Genomic DNA, 18,213 nt, shown 5'->3' with positions numbered 1-18,213 from the left:
CATTTCGGTCTCATCTCTTCTCCTTGGGCGGGCTTATTCATACCTATATTGACAATCTCCAAAGACTAGGATGTACACCGATTAAATGTGACTTCATCTTATTGACCCACTCGTCATAGTTCAACTCACTAAGAGTTGGTAACTTTCCAAGTGGAGCGGAAGAGAAGATGGGAATAAAATTTCTAGAATAATCAAATTGAACTTTATTGAACTCGTTACCTTTACTTTTGGTGGATGATCCTTCGGTGGTAAGACTTACCTTGCTCATCACCCTTGACACCAAAAGTTCTACCAAATCATCATTGTATTCAATTATTCCTTTTCCTTTGTCTTCTTCGGCCTTTCTTCTTGATTCTTTTTCTTCAGCCCTTTTCTTTGCATCTTCCTCTTTCATTTTGAGGAACATATTTTCGGCAATCTTCATGGCGAGGTCGAGGACCTTGGGGTCCATTTCCTCACCGGAAGAAGTGGTAGGGATTTCCTCGAGAAGAGGATCCACATGGTCCCTTTGAGTAGACATGAATGTTTCCTCACGTAGTTAAGAGTAAAAACGAGGTACGAAGCTCTAATACCAATTGAAAGTAGCCTAGAGGGGGGTGAATAGGCTAATCTGAAAATTTTCAAAACAAACTTCGAAAGATTGTTAAATCCACAGTTCAACTAGTGCAGGCCGGTTCAACTGCTATGTGGGCAAGTTGAACCACTCTGAACCAATCCAACTATTTTGCAAACTTTAGACTATAAACCAAATAAAAATGTATGTTGTGAATCCTTTCGAGAAGAGGAATGTAACTAAGTCAAAGTGTGGAGAGTAAATATATGAAAGCTATTTCACCACATGATCCACATGACGAGAAAAATCAATATGTCTATCTTGCTAACAAGAATATCTTAAGCACAAACCAAGCAAGAACATGAGACACAAGATTTATCCCAAGGTTCGGCCACACCACAAAGGTGTCCTACTCCCCGTTGAGGAGCCCACAAAGGGACGGGTCTTTTTCAACCCAAATCCTCCAAAACCCGACCACCAAGGTCAAGGGATTCCTTATCTCAAATGATGCTCACAAGAGCAGAATTACAAACTTCTTGGGGTCGTCCACAAATTTGGAGACTCCCAAGAAACCTCAAAACGTCTTGAAACCTAGGGTTTCAAGAACACCAAGAATGCACAAGAGGTGTTTGCAACAAGCTCAAGATCTTAAATGAGATGGGAGAGTAAAACCAAAATCGTGAGCACATGCACAAACCTCACACCAAAGAGCTCCTCCAACCAAGTTGAATCTAGAGCAAGATTTAAGTGTGTGAGAGAGGGGAGAGGAGTGCTTTTGTCTCAAGTTAGGTGAGCAATAAATGTGGGGCTGTTCAACAGCTTTGAAGAGAGGGGTGTGGGGTCCTATTTATAGTCATGGCTCAAAAACTAGCCGTTTGACCCAGGACCCTGTCTAAAACCAGTTGAACCACCCCTCGCATGTCAGGCAGACTGTCTGCCAGTCTGACTGTCAGACTGACTGGAAGACTGACCTGCAGTCTGACCAGGTTGACTAGACCGGTTGAACCGCCCCTAACATCTCTGGCGACCTGTTTGCCAGTCTGACTGGCAGACTGTTGGTCAGAAGTCAGAGGGGTCAGAGACCATTTGAACTGCACCTCAAAACTAGTTCAACTAGTCTTGACCAGAGAGTTTCGGAGAGAAAACCCCAGTTAAACTGCCCGGAGGCAAGTTCAGCTGGTGTATGGTCAAATAGGTTCACAGCCAAAGTTGAGAAAGCTCAACTGTAGTTGAAAAAGCTCAACTCAGCTGAAGTTCAGCTCAGCTGAAAAGCTCAACTGTAGTTGAAAAAGCTCAACTCAGCTGAAGTTTAGTTCAGCTGAAAAGCTCAACTGTAGTTGAACAAGTTCAACTGCTTTTCAACAAGAACACTCTAGGTTTCTCAAACCTAACCACGGTCAACCATAGAATGTTAAAGAGATTTTTTTGGTTTTTCATAAATAGCTTTTGAATTTGAAGGCTTGAGCTATAGCAAACACCATTACCTGTGCGAAAACTACTAAGGAAGAATTACATGATGCAACTCAAGATATACGTAGAGTTTTATACGTCCGTTGCATGAAGTCCTTGCAAGGAAACTGCATAGTGTTTCTTTTTGTCCTTGTTACTTCCTTTAGTTCCTGTACATTCTAAACATATACTCGGGAAAAAAATTGTTAGTACCCTTATTTGCTTTGTCATTAAATCACCAAAACCCTCACTTTGGGTTGATTGCACTTACAAGAATCAAACACAAGATTAACGGTCGAAAATGAACAAATACGGTCGGGAACGCTTCAAAAATAGTCAGGATACAGGAGGGAAAAATAAAAACATGAACATAAGGCTATATGAGTACATTAGAGTCAAGATACTAGCATAGCAACATCTTTTTTAAAAAATTCATAGGCAACAACTTAGTAAAAAATTCATAACATCTTTAGGGGCATGTGCCTGTGTGGCCATGTGAATTGCGTGAGAAGCCTAGCCACTGCTGGCTACTGGCTTAGAGCCTTGGATGCTTGTGTTGACATGTTAAATGTGAGTTTGTGGCTAGCTTGTAGTTAGACACATGGGCATTTGGGCTGGCCACAAAGGCTCATATTGTGCTTTGTTTGTTAATGGACTACTGCCAAAAACGAGATATGACCATATATAGACGGGATAACCCTGCATAAATACGAGATAAACAAAAATGGTCGGGATACATGCCAAACTTTTTTGTACCGATTTCAAATTTAGTATCCCATTTTTCGTATGAATTTTGAATTTGTCCAAAAATATGATTTCAGTCGAGTTAAATATAGAAAATGATGTAGGATGGAACGCGATTTATCCTGATCATTTTCGTCCCTAGTGGCGATGACGAGCCAACATAGATGGACGTGCAAACGAAGAGGCGTGGCATAGGCAGGCATTCCGATTATGCCACATGACATTCTACTTGCATCATCGAAGAAGATGAAACCCATTTTGTCGAAGCCGAGGTCAATGACACATGAGTCGATAGGCGATGGGGTGATGGGGATGCAAACCCGATCACAAATCGGGAAAAACAGTAGCATCAAATCATCAAATCTTTGGGTATATCACCGGGGTTGGATATCCACTCCTCCAGTCTAGTGAAGGAAGTGTCACAGAGTTAGACAAATGCTTGATACAATGACTCAACTCCCATCTTCCTCTCGTCATTCTCCATAGAGACTAGGGGAGAGAAGTTCCGACGTGCCCAACCTTCAATAGGGTGGGCGCCGACGTCCAACACTGGCGCCATGACGATGACGAGGATGGGTGGTGATGAGTCGAAAAGGGGCAGCGATAGCGATTGGGGTGCACTTGTGGCAGAACCGCCCGAATTATTCCAGCTTAAGTGCCCAAGTCACGCCTTAGAGGTAGCAACACACTTAAATTGGAATAACCCGTTAGTCCCTCAGATCTAGTCTGATAAAGCAACTTCCCCGGGATCGAATACCACGAGCTCACTCGAAGGTGAGTCATAGAGAGAATACAATAAAGCATGAAACTACAATTAAAGTACTAGAGTTATTACATAAATCAGAGTTTTAAATGGAAGGGAACAAGTTCATAAATAAAGTGCAGCGAATAATCGATAATGTCGAATGCTGAGGAATAGGGCAAGGCCTAGCCCACTACTCCTCTTGATCCTCTCCTACTGGAGTAGCATCCCACTCGACCGTCCAACCCGGTGGCAGGGTGGAAGGCCAAGTCACACCATCAACCATGTCTTGTAGCATACCTGCAAAAATTTGTGCCACAAGCAAGGCTGAGTACACTAATACTCAGCTAGACTTACCCGGTGTGAGGAGTCTACTCCTCTACCTCTAGACCATGCAACAGTTTTGCTGAGGGGTTTGGTTTGCCAAAAGCACTAGCTGAGTCTAAAATCAATTTTAGCTTTTCCAATTATAGCTTCATTAATTTAGCTAGGTTTGGTCCTTTCTAAGCATACATGGTAACAATCATTTAGCACAATCAACATGTTATCTCAAGTAAAACCTCATTCCACTTTTTACTCAATGCAGTACAAGGGGTCAAGCAGTCTCATTAGCTGCGAGAAGCAGATAATTCGAATCGAGTTTAAACCTTACAAGGTAAACCTAAACACATGACATGTAGGGGCACTCCGTTACCACACATATCAACCGTCCTCATCGGTTCTCTGTTCGCGGCCAGGGCTCACCGCCTTGGCATACATTGCTTCACTGACCCCGGCTGCCGCCATGCAGTGACCGCACTTGTACCCACCACAGCTAGCATGGGAGACCCAGTCTCAGGACAAGTGAGGAGGAAAGTCTGCACCCGGCTTCACTCAGGTACTAGGCTCATAGGTTACCATATTTCTCGACATGTGTTTAGTACTTTCAAATGCTTGACTCAGGTATCCACACATTAATCCTTAATTCCATTTCCGTCACATTGACAAGGCATACACCATGGATCCAAGCCCATAGACCATCATAGATCCCATTATCAAGATGTATACAATCAATGCCTGACCTCACGCGAGTGCTAGAAAAATCACTCGACTTCTACCGAGATCCTGATTAGCAAAGCATCTACTCGACCTAGCATACTAGTATCCATCTCAAAAAGGAATCCTGAGTTCATGCAACTAAGGGTTTCAAGCAACTCCTACACTTAAGTGCACATTACAAGCCTACAAACATTAAGTGTAGTAAAGTAGCATATATAAACGGTTATGCATAAAACCGGGCTTGCCTTCAAATGCTGGAGCTGCGGGAAGATCCTCTGTGGCAGGCTCGGGAGCTGGCTCCTGGACTTCCTCTTGGACAACTCCTTGCTCGGGAATGGGCATGTACTCTCTGTCAACGAGGTTGCAATCTAATGAATGCAATGAGTGAGATATATGTATGCCATGATATGCAATGTATTAGTACTAAAAATGATTAAATTGATAAGGTAAAGTCTAATCTTACTACTGGAAATTCTAGTGGTATACTTAGCCATTTTAGGGTCAAGTATGGTCAAGTTTTAAATGGTCAGATTATTTGGATGTCCCACTGGTTTTCTTTTAGTGTCTTAGTGAAAGTCTATCATGATTCTTGCCGAATTCATTGGGGGTGAGATTTATTATTATTCTTACCAATTCTCTCTTTCCCCTTTTTCTACTATGCTTTTTAAAGTGGGTTTGAACTACAATATAGCTTTATAAATTTCCACAAATTCTGTAAAAATTCTAGTAGTTTCTAACTGGTGTATAACGCTCAGTCTCAAAAATTGAGGCTTAAAATGTTAAGGGTTCACTCTGTACAAAAATATTAAGTTTTAGGGCAGAGGGGGTGTTTTGAACTACAACTCTCTTCTAACAGTGAATTATTTCCTAAGGCTTATTTTTGCTGGCATGTAGGTGCAATAATATTACTTTGTACCAAGTTTTAGCCATTGATACCTATTGGTCATTTTATTGTGATTTTCTAAAGTTTTTGGCCATAGTGGTGCTTTCTACTACCACTATACTTGAAAAATGTCAAACAACAGATTTCCTAATTTTTCTATTTTCTTCTTTGCGCAAGAGTAATCATTCTAGAGTTTGGCAACTTTTTGCTTATGGGAAAGGGTGGTAGAAATTCTTGGAATATATGGCCTTTTTCATGGGGTAGGGGGTAATGTGTGTTACCTTACATTTTAATTGAGTTTTATATTTTTCTCTGATGGTTTACATCATAAGTAATTGGGTAAAAATTTTTTTGACACTGTTGCACAATTTTAGGCTTTCTCATGATTTATTTAAAGCATGGGCCAATTTCAAGTTTTAATTGTTCAACTCACTTATTGTGATGGGTTGGGGTCTTTATCATTTTTGTAGTGGTGTTCTAGCAGTTAGGAGTCTACTGAATTTATATTGCCATTTTTGCAATGGTCCTTATATTTTTAATCATGGTTTTCTTGATTTTTTAGTGCCTAATAAAATAAATAACCTTAGACTAGCTCTGGTCTAGGGTTCCTTGTATTTTTCCTATGTTCTTTATCACTTAGGTCTACTAGGAAAAATAAGTTCATCCTATGGTTATTACTTTCCATTACCTTTTTTATTTTTCTAAGGTTTGGGCAGAAATAGTTTTTAATGGATATTCTTGAGTTATTCTTGTATACTGGGGTGTTTGGTATTTTTAAACAGCGTGTATGTTGGGTATGTACCTCTATAAATTTTCTTTAGCCTAGTATAGAAGTATTCCTATTTTTCTCTGGATTAATAAGGTTTGGTCATTTTTCATAATTTAAATCAAAACTCTAGAAAGTATTGCAGAAACCATGGGGTGTACTATTTTTGCTTAATAGTTTATAATATGTAGGTCCTAACAAAATTTGTTTGACCAAGTTTGGTTGAATATATCTCAAGTTATGATTTTTCCAAGTTCTCTGCTCATTTGAAAAGAATAAACATAAAGGTTTAAAGGAAAACGACTTTGCATCGGGGTCCCTGGGCCTATCCTTATCTGAGTCGTTTAAACCGTGCCCCTGAAGAACTATTCACATGTGTCACTGACTTAGCACTTAACCCCCTGGTCTTTTACCCCCTCTAACCCGCGCTCCTCCCTCGCCAGAACAGTAACCGAGCAGGAAAAAGCGGTGGCGTGGCTTACCGGCGAAGGGTCGGGTGAGGTCCGGCGGTCTGTGGCGATCACGTCGAGGTGCGGGTCGTCGACGGTGGTGACCGGAGGTGGGCTGGCCATGTGCGCAGGCGGTCGGGCTCGCCGGCGGTGCGTGGTCTGGCCTGCTCACGGCGGTAGAGTCAAATCAAAATGCTCGGGGAGCTTCATGTGAGGTCAGGGATGCCGTGGGTGCAAGGAATTGGAGAATGGCTCACCGTGTGACCCTGTCCACGCGCGGCGGCGGTCGACCGAAGTCCGGTGATGTCGCACTCGCTTCTCCGGTGAGGCAATGTTTCGGCTCAAGCTTGGAAAAGCTTCACAGTCTCTCGGGGAACCCGTCCAGGGGCTAGGGCGAGGCTGGGGGTCGACGAGAAGGGCTGGCCATGGCGGCCATGCTCGGGCAGTGATGGCGGGCGGTGTAGAGCTCGCCGGAGTTTCTGCTCGGGGAGTGAGGCGGAGTGAGGGGTGGACTGCTGTGCATTAGGGGCACTTATAGGTGACCTCGGGAATGGCTGGGCGTAGGCACGGGGGATAGGAGCCGACCATGCGTGGCACGCGCGCAGAGGGCAGCCAGTGCATGGCCGAGCGCTTGAGCACGAGATCGAACACGTGGAGGTGTGTTTTTGCCTGAGTTCAAACGCCTGTTGGTCGACCTAAACATACATATCTTCCCAAGGATCCTGTGTATCGTCTCTTCACCGTGCCAAGGGCTCTCTGTCATGTGTGAGTCCCGAGTAAAGATATGGCCTGGGTGAAATGATATTGTGGTGTGAAGTCAGCTCTGTCTGCACTGGTCAAACCGAGACAAAACCCATGCCAAATCGTGTCAAACTATTTTGGTTTGTTTTCAAACTTCACCAGAGTGTTCCTGGGTGCCACTTTGATATTTGGACTTTGTGGATTCGAGTTTCGGAAAATAGAGAACACATTTGAACTTTGGAAAGGGGTTAAAATTCAGATTTCTGAATTTCTGAATTTTCCATAGAGGCTTTACTTCATGGGCTGTTTTGGGAATTTTGAAAAAAATCCAAATGATCAATCTTCCTTACTACATTTTGTAGTTTATTTAATGCACTATAACTTTGTTAATTGGTCCATATTAAGATTTTGTATTTTCCCAAGTCTTTTCTCAAATTCCCTTTTTGTGCTCAAATGGCCAATTTGAATAGTGTTAGGGTTTTGAATGACTTTCTCACTTGAGGTGCATGATGTGCTTAGAACATGATTCTTGAGCTAAAAAAGACTTACTTAGGCTTTAATCCATTAAGTTTAGGTGTCTCTTTCATTATTAGAGCCACATGTGATAATGGTCACAAGTTGGGGTACTGGGAAAAACCCTAAGTAACACTGGGGTGTTACAACACTGCTCAGAGGTGGCACTTGCGGTGCTACGGGGCAGCGATGTCGTCCTGGAGAGGCGGAGGTGGTGGTGGCTATCACACCCGGTTTTGGAAGGCAAACTGAATGTGAACCATGTACGTGCCAGGATCAGAAACTCACGTACACAGCGATTACATAGTTGGACATCATCACACATTGCTCAAAGTAAATAGCGGAAATAGTACTTTATTACATCAAGATGTCCAAGACATCCACAGAGTCATTAACTTAACAAATTCATTAACATAATCAAAGTGGAGATTCGAAACATAAAATGTAAGGCCTTCACAGGCAGCTGACTGAGGTTTGGCACTAAAAACAATTAGAACTCATCGAAGTCCTAAAACTCTTGAAAGTCCTCCATATTGCCTTCATCTTCTCCTGAAAGTCCGACTAGGTGAGCCCATGCACGAAAACGAGCGCAAAGAGTTGTTGCGCGATGCGGCATGATAGAGAAAAGGGATCCAGGGCTTCCTACCGTGTCTTAATGCAGCAGTGGATGTGGCCACGGTGAAGCGCGTTCCAGCCGTAGGGGAAGAAGTCCGGCGAGCGATTCCTGGCAACACCGACACACTTCGCACACGCACATGCTTCGAGAAGGTTCTACGAACACCGACAAAGCTCCTATGCCATTTGCTTGGTTCGGATTTACATCGCATGAGTCGGTCGACGACATTGGCACCATGACTTGCACGGCGGCACCTTCTGCGCTGGAAAATCTTGGTGGCTCCCATGGACGTCTTGGCGAGAGGGAGGTCACGGCTTAGTGTTTTATACCCTAGAGGTCGAGCCCGAGCCCGGGGAATAGTGGAGGTGAAAGGGAAATGTGACCTTGGGCAATTTTTGTTATGTTTTGGTGATTAAGTGCCCAACACATTTAAATAAGTTCTTATGTGCTAAATGAAGAGAGAAGTGCAAATCGAAGAGAAGGTATGTTTCTAGACTTAGTACATAGTTTTTAAGTACTAATATGTTTTATCTAAGTGCTAGAAACATTGAGAAGAAAAGAACCAAAAAAGACTTGGCTCAGTGCAGCCAAAACTCAGCTCAGTCTGGCACACCGGACTGTCCGGTGGTGCACCAGACAGTGTCCGGTGCACCAGGCTGGCTTCCGGTGAACAGGCCACTCTCGGGAAAAATCGGCGGCGTATGGCTATAATTCACCGGACTGTCCGGTGAGCCAACGGTCGCCAGCGCAACGGTCGGCCGCGCAATCCGCGGGCGACGTGTGGCCTGCGCCAACGGTCGGCAGCGGCACCGGACTGTCCGGTGTGCACCGGACAGTGTCTGGTGCGCCATCTGGCCCGGAGATGCAATTGTCGTCTGTGCCACAATAGGAAGGAGATCGGCACCGGACCGTCTACAGTGACTGTCCGGTGGCGCACCGGACTGTCTGGTGCGCCACCCGACAGAAGGCAAGGATAGCCTTCCTTGTTGGCCTCCAACGGCTCCTAGCTGCCTTAGGGCAATAAAAGCGACCCCTAGGCGCATGGAGGAGTGACCCAAGCTTACAAGAAACATTCTAAGACTCCAAGACTCCAACTTCGCGCATTTGATTCTTTGAGATAGTGACTTGAGCTCCATTTGAGTTGTGAACTCTGTGCGTTGTGTCTTGAGCTCAAGTTGTGACTTGTGTGCGTGATTGTGCTTTGGATTTGAGTCTTGTGTGTGTTGCTCTCCCCTCCCTTACTTCTGTACATCTTTTGTGATCATCATTATAAGGGCGAGAGGCTCCAAGTTGTGGAGATTCCTCGCAAATGGGAGAAAGACAAAGAAAGGAAAAACCGTGGTATTCAAGTTGATCATCGGATCACTTGAAAGGGGTTGAGTGCAACCTTCGTCCATTGGGACGCCACAACGTGGAAGTAGACAAGTATTACTTGGCCGAACCACGGGATAAAAATCGCGTGTCTCTTGTGTGCTTTCTCCTTGATTATCTGTGTTCACAAGAACTAGCTTCAAGCTACTTAGCCGTTCTAACTTTCATAATCAAGTTTTGTGGCTATTAGTGTTGAATTTTATAGGATCGCCTATTCACCCCCCTCTAGGTGCTCTCAATTGGTATCAGAGCCGTTCTCTTCATATAAGGGACTAATCGCCCGAAGAGATGGATCCTAAGGGGAAGGGGATGGTGGTCAACAACAAGGAGAAGGAGTCCCTCTTCAACGAGCCAAGGGATGACAAGCCCACTGACTCAGGATCGAGTCACAAGAAGAGGGACGGGAAGAAGAAGAGGCACATCAAGAAGATCATCTACTACGACAGCGACACCTCCTCTTCTTCACCAAGAGACAACGACGACGATGACTCGTCTAAAAAGAAACCGGTTAATCAAAACTATTCATTTGATTATTCTCGTATTTCATTCAATTCCAATGCCCATTTGCTTTCAATTCCACTTGGTAAACCTCCACATTTTGATGGAGAAGACTACTCTTTTTGGAGTCACAAAATGCGTAGTCACTTATTTTCTCTCCATCCTAGTATTTGGGAGATAGTTGAAAATGGAATGCATTTCAATAGTATGGATAACCCTGTGTTTATTAATGAGCAAATCCATAAGAACGCACAAGCTACTACTGTTTTGCTAGCATCCTTGTGCCGGGATGAATACAACAAGGTGAGCAGCTTGGACAACGCCAAGCAAATTTGGGATACCCTCAAGATATCACATGAGGGAAACGACGCCACCATGATCACCAAAATGGAGTTGGTGGAAGGCGAGCTGGGAAGATTCGTGATGATCAGGGGAGAGGAGCCAACACAAACATACAACAGGCTCAAGACCCTGGTCAACAAGATTAGGAGCTATGGAAGCACAAGATGGACGGACCACGATGTCGTCCGACTAATGCTAAGGTCATTTATGGTAATTGACCCCCATCTTGTCAACCTTATTAGTGAGAATCCCAGGTACACCAAGATGACACCCGAGGAGATTCTTGGGAAGTTTGTGAGCGGGCGCATGATGGTGAAGGAGGCTCGATATGTGGACGATGCTCTAAATAGTCCACTAACCGTCCACGAGCCTCAAACCGTTGCCCTCAAAGCAACCAACAACATGGAGACACTACCAAGCAAGGTGGCACAAGTGGAGGCCGCGGGGCTCAACGAAGATGAGATGGCGCTTATCATCAAGCGCTTCAAGACCGCACTAAAAGGACGCAAGGAGTACCCCAACAAGAATAAGACAAAGGGAAAGCGCTCCTGTTTCAAATTCGGTAAGACTGGTCATTTTATAGCACAATGCCCCGATAATGACAATGACCAAGAACAAGAAAAGCATGGGAAGAGGGAGAAGAAGAAGGTTTACAAGAAGGCGAAGGGCGAGGCGCACCTTGGCAAAGAGTGGGATTCAGACTGCTCTTCATCCGACTCCGACGATGAAGGACTGGCAGCCTCGGCTTTCAACAAGTCTTCGCTCTTCCCCAACGAATGCCACACTTGCCTCATGGCCAAGGAGAAGAAGGTAAGCGTTCAAGATACCTCTAAGTATACTATTTCTAGTGATGATGATTCTAATGATGATGAAGTAGATTACTCTAGTTTATTTAAAGGATTAGATAGAGCTAAAGTAGAAAAGATTAATGAACTAATTGATGCTTTAAATGAAAAGGATAGACTTTTAGAAAAGCAAGAGGATATTTTGTATGAAGAGCATGATAAGTTTATTAGTGTTCAAAAATCTCTTGCTCTAGAAATTAAGAGAAATGAAATGCTATCTTCTGAGTTATCTGCTTGCAATGAAATTGTGTCTAGTTTAAAGAGTGTAAATGATGACTTAAATGCTAAGCTAGAGGAAGCAAATAAATCTAGTTCATGTGTAGAGCATGTTAGTATTTGTAATAGATGTAAGGATCTTAATGTTGATGCTTGTGATGAACACCTTATGTCTATTACCAAATTAAATGATGAGGTGGCAAGTCTTAATGCTCAACTTAAGACTTGCAAAACTAATTTTGATCAATTAAAGTTTGCTAGGGATGCCTACACCGTTGGTAGACACCCCTCTATTAAGGATGGACTTGGTTTTCGAAAGGAAACCAAGAACTTAACAAGCCATAGGTCTCCCGTTCTCAACAAGGAGAAAGGAAAGGCCCCTATGACTAGTAGTCCTCAAAGGAACCATGCCTTTATCTATAATGAAAAAGTTGCTAGTCGTTCTCATTATAATAGAAATTATGCTCATACTACTTATAATGATTCAGATGCTATGTTTGCATCAAGTTCTACTTTTGTGCATGGTAGAAGTAGGCCTAGGAGAAGTAATGTTGCGCATCATGTGTCTAGTAGAGTATGTAATGAACCTTCTACTAATTACCATGCTTGCAATACTTCTCTTTCAATTTTTTGTAAGAATGAAAAAGTAGTTGCTAGGAAGTTGGGATCCAAATGCAAGGGAGATAAGGCTTGTATTTGGGTTCCAAAGGCTATTGTGACTAACCTTGTAGGACCCAACAAGAGTTGGGCACCTAAAACCCAAGTGTAAATTACCTTGCAGGTTAATGCATCCGGGGGCTCAAGCTGGATTATCGACAGCGGATGCACAAACCACATGTCGGGGGAGAAGAAGATGTTCACCTCCTACGTCAAGAACAAGGATTCCTAGGATTCGATCATCTTTGGAGATGGGAACCAAGGCAAGGTTAAAGGATTGGGGAAGATAGCCATTACATCCGAGCATTATATCTCAAATGTGTTCTTAGTTGAATCGCTCGGGTACAACTTATTGTCTGTAAGTCAATTATGTAACATGGGGTATAATTGTCTATTTACCAATATAGATGTATCTGTCTTTAGAAGGAGTGATGGTCATTAGCGTTTAAGGGTGTATTAGACGGCAAACTCTACCTAGTTGATTTTTTCAAAAGAGGAGGCCGATCTAGATGCATGCTTAATAGCTAAGACTAGCATGGGCTGGCTGTGGCATCGCCGTCTAGCACATGTTGGAATGAAGAACCTTCATAAACTTCTAAAGTGAGAACATGTGTTAGGACTAACCAATGTCTGCTTCGAGAAAGATAGACCTTGTGCAGCTTGTCAGGCAGGGAAACAGGTGGGAAGCACTCATCACAGCAAGAATGTGATGACAACATCAAGACCACTGGAGCTTCTTCACATGGACCTCTTCGGACCCGTTGCCTACCTTAGCATCGGGGGAAGTAAGTATGGTCTTGTAATTGTAGATGACTTTTCCCGCTTCACTTGGGTGTTCTTTTTGCAGGATAAATTAGAAACCCAAGGAACCCTAAAGCGCTTTCTAAGGAGGGCTCAAAACGAATTTGAGCTTAAGGTGAAAAAGATAAGGTGCGACCACAGGAACAACAGGAGCAAGATCAACCATCTTCCTCTACAATGGTGCATCCCCCAACTCAAGATGATGAACATGTTCATCAAGAAGAGGCGCGTGATCAAGGGGTGCACAAGAAGAACAAGTTATGGAGGAAGAAGCACCACAGGACCCTCCAACTCAAGTCCGAGCGACGATTCAAAGGAATCACCCAGTTGACCAGATTCTGGGTGACATAAGCAAGGGAGTAACTACTCGCTCAAGATTAGCTAAGTTTTGTGGGCATTACTCGTTTGTCTCTTCTATTGAGCCTTTCAGGGTAGAAGAGGCCTTGCAAGATCTAGACTGGGTGTTGGCCATGCAAGAAGAACTCAACAACTTCAAGAGAAATGAAGTTTGGAGCCTGGTGCCACATCCAAAGCAAAATGTAGTGGGAACCAAGTGGGTGTTCCGCAACAAACAAGACGAGCATGGGGTGGTGACAAGAAACAAGGCTCGACTTGTGGCAAAAGGTTATGCCCAAGTCGTAGGTTTGGATTTCGAGGAGATATTTGCTCCTGTGGCTAGGCTAGAGTCTATTAGAATATTATTAGCCTATGCCGCTCACCACTCTTTCAGGTTGTTTCAAATGGATGTGAAGAGCGCTTTCCTCAACAGGCCAATAAAGGAGGAGGTGTACGTGGAACAACCCCCTGGCTTTGAGGATGACAGGTATCCCGACCATGTGTTCAAGCTCTCTAAGGCGCTCTATGGACTTAAGCAAGCCCCAAGAGCATGGTATGAATGCCTTAGAGATTTCCTAATTGCTAATGCTTTCAAGGTTGGAAAAGCCGATCCCACTCTTTTCACTAAGACTTGTGATGGTGACCTTTTTGTGTGCCAAATTTATGTCGATGACATAATATTTGGTTCTACTAACCAAAAGTCTTGTGAAGAGTTTAGTAGGGTGATGATTCAAAAGTTTGAAATGTCAATGATGGGCGAGTTGAACTACTTTCTTGGGTTCCAAGTGAAGCAACTCAAGGACGGCACCTTCATCTCCCAAACGAAGTACACTCAAGATCTTCTCAAGCGGTTTGGGATGAAGGACGCCAAGCCCGCGAAGACACCGATGGGAACCGACAGGCATGTTGACCTCAACAAAGGAGGTAAGTCCGTTGATCAAAAGGCATACCGGTCTATGATAGGGTCATTACTTTATTTATGTGCTAGTAGACCGGTTATTATGCTTAGTGTATGCATGTGTGCTAGATATCAATCCGACCCAAGGGAATGTCACCTTGTGGTCGTTAAGAGGATTCTTAGATATTTAGTTTCTATGCCTTGCTTCGAGATCTGGTATCCAAAAGGGTCTACCTTTGACTTGATTGGATATTCAGACTCCAATTATGCTGGATGGAAGGTTGATAGGAAGAGTACATCAGGGACGTGCCAATTCCTAGGAAGGTCCCTGGTGTCCTGGAGTTCAAAGAAACAAACCTTCGTCTCCCTATCCACCGTTGAGGCCGAGTATGTTGCCGCAGGACAGTGTTGCACGCAACTACTTTGGATGAGGCAAACCCTCTGGGACTTTGGCTACAATCTGAGCAAAGTCCCACTCCTATGTGACAATGAGAGTGCAATCCGCATGGCAGATAATCCTATTGAACGCAACCGCACTAAGCACATAGACATCCGGCATCACTTTCTGAGAGACCACCAGCAAAAAGGAGATATCGAGGTGTTCCATATTAGCACCGAGAACCAGCTAGCCGATATCTTTACCAAGTCGTTAGATGAGAAAACCTTTTGCAGGTTGCGTAGTGAGCTAAATGTCTTAGATTCGCGTAACTTGGATTGATCTATAGCATACATGTGTTCTATGCCTTTGATCATGTTACCTATACATTTATGCAATTTGTTGCTTATTTATGGTGCTCAAGTTAAGCAAGGGATCCCCGGACCTCACAAGTCCATGTGTGAATGATGCACATATTTAGGGGGAGAAATGCTACAACTTGATCCTTTGAGACTAACCTTTGTGTTTGAGTGTACTTGATGTAGTCTCAAAGGTGCATTGAAAGGGAAAGGTGAACTTGGGCCATGCAAAGACTTCCACTGCACTCCGGTATTAGTGCACTCACCTCCAAGTTCATACTTATGCTCTCATTGCCTTTTTGCTCTTAATTGATATTTTTGGTGAGGCAATGGGGATAGAGCGCAAAAAATGATCCTGTTTTGGTGCTTGATGCCAAAGGGGGAGAAATTAAGGCCAAAGCAAATGGATCAGCTACCACTTGAGAATTTTGAAAATAGTAGAGTTAGAATTTTTTATTTGTCCAAAATACCCCTATTGCAAAATTTGGTCTCTTGTGGGGGAGAATTTATGATTATGGGAAAAAGGGGGAGTTTTTGGCACTTGATCAAATTTTCCATTGGAGTATCAGTTGGGGGCCTTCGGCTTACGAAGGTCCTCAAAAACAGGATTTAACAGTATTTCTGGAGTTTAATGTGTGAACAGGCATCTTCGGACTCAAGTCGGTATCACAGCAGACCAGAATAATACGAAGGTTGATACAGCGCCGAAGGTGTGAGCAGGAAAGCTTCGGCATGATAGCAACAAAATGAAACCGACTTAAAGATGAAAAGGCTATTCAGACCTCGATAGATTACAATAGAATTATTATCAAATGTAAAGGGCATGAATGTAATTTTGCATAGGTTGTGTCCTGTGCCTATAAATAGGTGAACAGTACCCCCGTACTGTTCACGCTGATCTGGCATTCACTTTTGCGTCACGCTTGTACTTTCATCTCCTTCAAGTTGAAGGTACATTTGTAATCCAACGTTATTTCTGTTTATACATGATAATAATATATAATTGTTTATGTTGTTCATTATATTCCTTACAATTCATCCTTCGTCATTGTATAATGTATTTATGAAGGTACGCCCTTCATAACCTTCGTCCGAAAACCATTATATCCTAAGGGGAATAATGCTTCGAAGGACGAAGGACTTTACCGATTAACATTTTCTATGTTGCCTTGTTCTTGACTCATAGCATTTGAGAACAAGTCCCCAACATTGGCGCCCACCTCCGGTGAACTCACTTCCACACTCTTGAGTTTTCGGAACACCTTCGGCGATCATAAACCTTCGTTATGGCGCCGAAGAAAGCTTCAGCAACTGGCACTGCAGCTCTTCAACCGCTGGACCACAATCAGGAGACTGTCTCTCTTCGGGAGGCCCGAAGCCAGAAAAGAAAGGCTGTCAGCCCGACACCACCAGATGACGAGATAGATCAAGAAATCAGAGACATGGAAATGCTTCATCAACAGGTGCAGAGGAAGAAAGAAAAGATGGTCAGGCTAGCTGAGCTGCAAAGGCAGATAGACGAAGCCTCTGAAGAAGTTCGTCATCTTGCTCAGGATGAGCAGCACCGAAGGCCTCAGCACCAAGACCTTCATCAGGAGGGTTTCCTCAACGAAGATGACTGGTATGGTAATTTCCATCATGGGAATTTTGTTTTCGATGATGCTTCTCCTTTGTCCGCTGAGCTGCAGGCTACACCTTGGCCTCCGTCTTACAAGCCGCCTCAGCTTCCCATATTCGATGGCCACTCAGACCCGAAGCAGTTTCTGATGAGCTACGAAGCAACAATATCTTTGTATGGTGGCAATGCTGCAGTCATGGCCAAATCTTTTGTTATGGCTGTCAGGAGTGTTGCTCAAACCTGGTATTCCTCCCTTCGACCAGGAACGATCACTTCATGGCAGAAGCTGAAGGACTTGTTGTTAACTAGCTTCCAAGGGTTTCAGACGAAGCCGGTCACTGCTCAAGCTCTATTCCAGTGCACCCAGGACCACGAAGAATACCTTCAGGCGTATGTCCGGAGGTTCTTGCGTTTGAGGGCACAGGCACCAACGGTGCCCAATGAAATTGTCATTGAGGCCATGATCAAGGGGCTTCGGCCAGGACCGTCAGCTCAGTACTTCGCTAGGAAGCCTCCTCAAACTTTGGAGAAGCTGCTCCAGAAGATGGACGAGTACATTCGGGCCGATAATGATTTTCGCCAAAGAAGGGAGGAGGCTTTCAAGTTTTCTGAAATGACCAGGGGCTTCGGAGGAAGGTTCTATCCGAGGCACGTTAGATCAATTCATAACTCTACCCAAAATGATGATCGAGGGAGCCAACAGCAAAGGCCACAGTGTTCCTCACAAGCTTCGGGGCAACAGCAAGGCTCCTTCCGACCACCAGCCCCAAGAGGCAGAGGCGCCAGGGGCTTCGGCGGAAGATTCGGAGATCAACCAAGAAGAATCTTTTGCTTGTTTTGCGGTGAGAACAAAGGCCATACCACCAGGATGTGCCATGTTACCATCCAGAAGCAAAAGGAAATAGCCGAAGCCGCAGCACAGCAAGCTCAGCCGAAGCAGGTCATGCATACTACTTCGTATCATTCACCGTACATCCCAGAATATGTGGGCAACCACCCTGCAGTTTCTGTTGCTTCGGTGAGTCAACCTCAAGCTTCCTGGCAACAGCCTCCGCCTCCACCTCCGCTGCAACAAGGCCAGCAGCCAGAAGGGAGCCAGTATGCTCCACACCAAAGGGACTTCAGAGAGCAGTCTGAAGCTCGTACAGTCAACAGCACTGTGCCAGAGTCAAAGCACATCTATTGACAAATATCCTACCTTAATAGCAGTCTTTCCTATTCAGTTTTCTTTTCTGTGTAATAAAGGACATTGTTTAGATTTCATGTAAATAGTTTCGTTGTTTGCCACAAGGAAAATATATTTTCTCCACAGGCCTAAGTTGTTGAAGTTTAAAGATTTATGATAACAAAGAGGACCTTCAGATTATCAAAAATTCTTCGAAGCAACAAAAAAGTCGTTCTA

The sequence above is a fragment of the Zea mays genome, chromosome 7, assembly GCF_902167145.1.
Source record: "Zea mays cultivar B73 chromosome 7, Zm-B73-REFERENCE-NAM-5.0, whole genome shotgun sequence".
Lineage (NCBI taxonomy): Eukaryota > Viridiplantae > Streptophyta > Magnoliopsida > Poales > Poaceae > Zea > Zea mays.
This window is presented reverse-complemented; position numbering follows the sequence as displayed.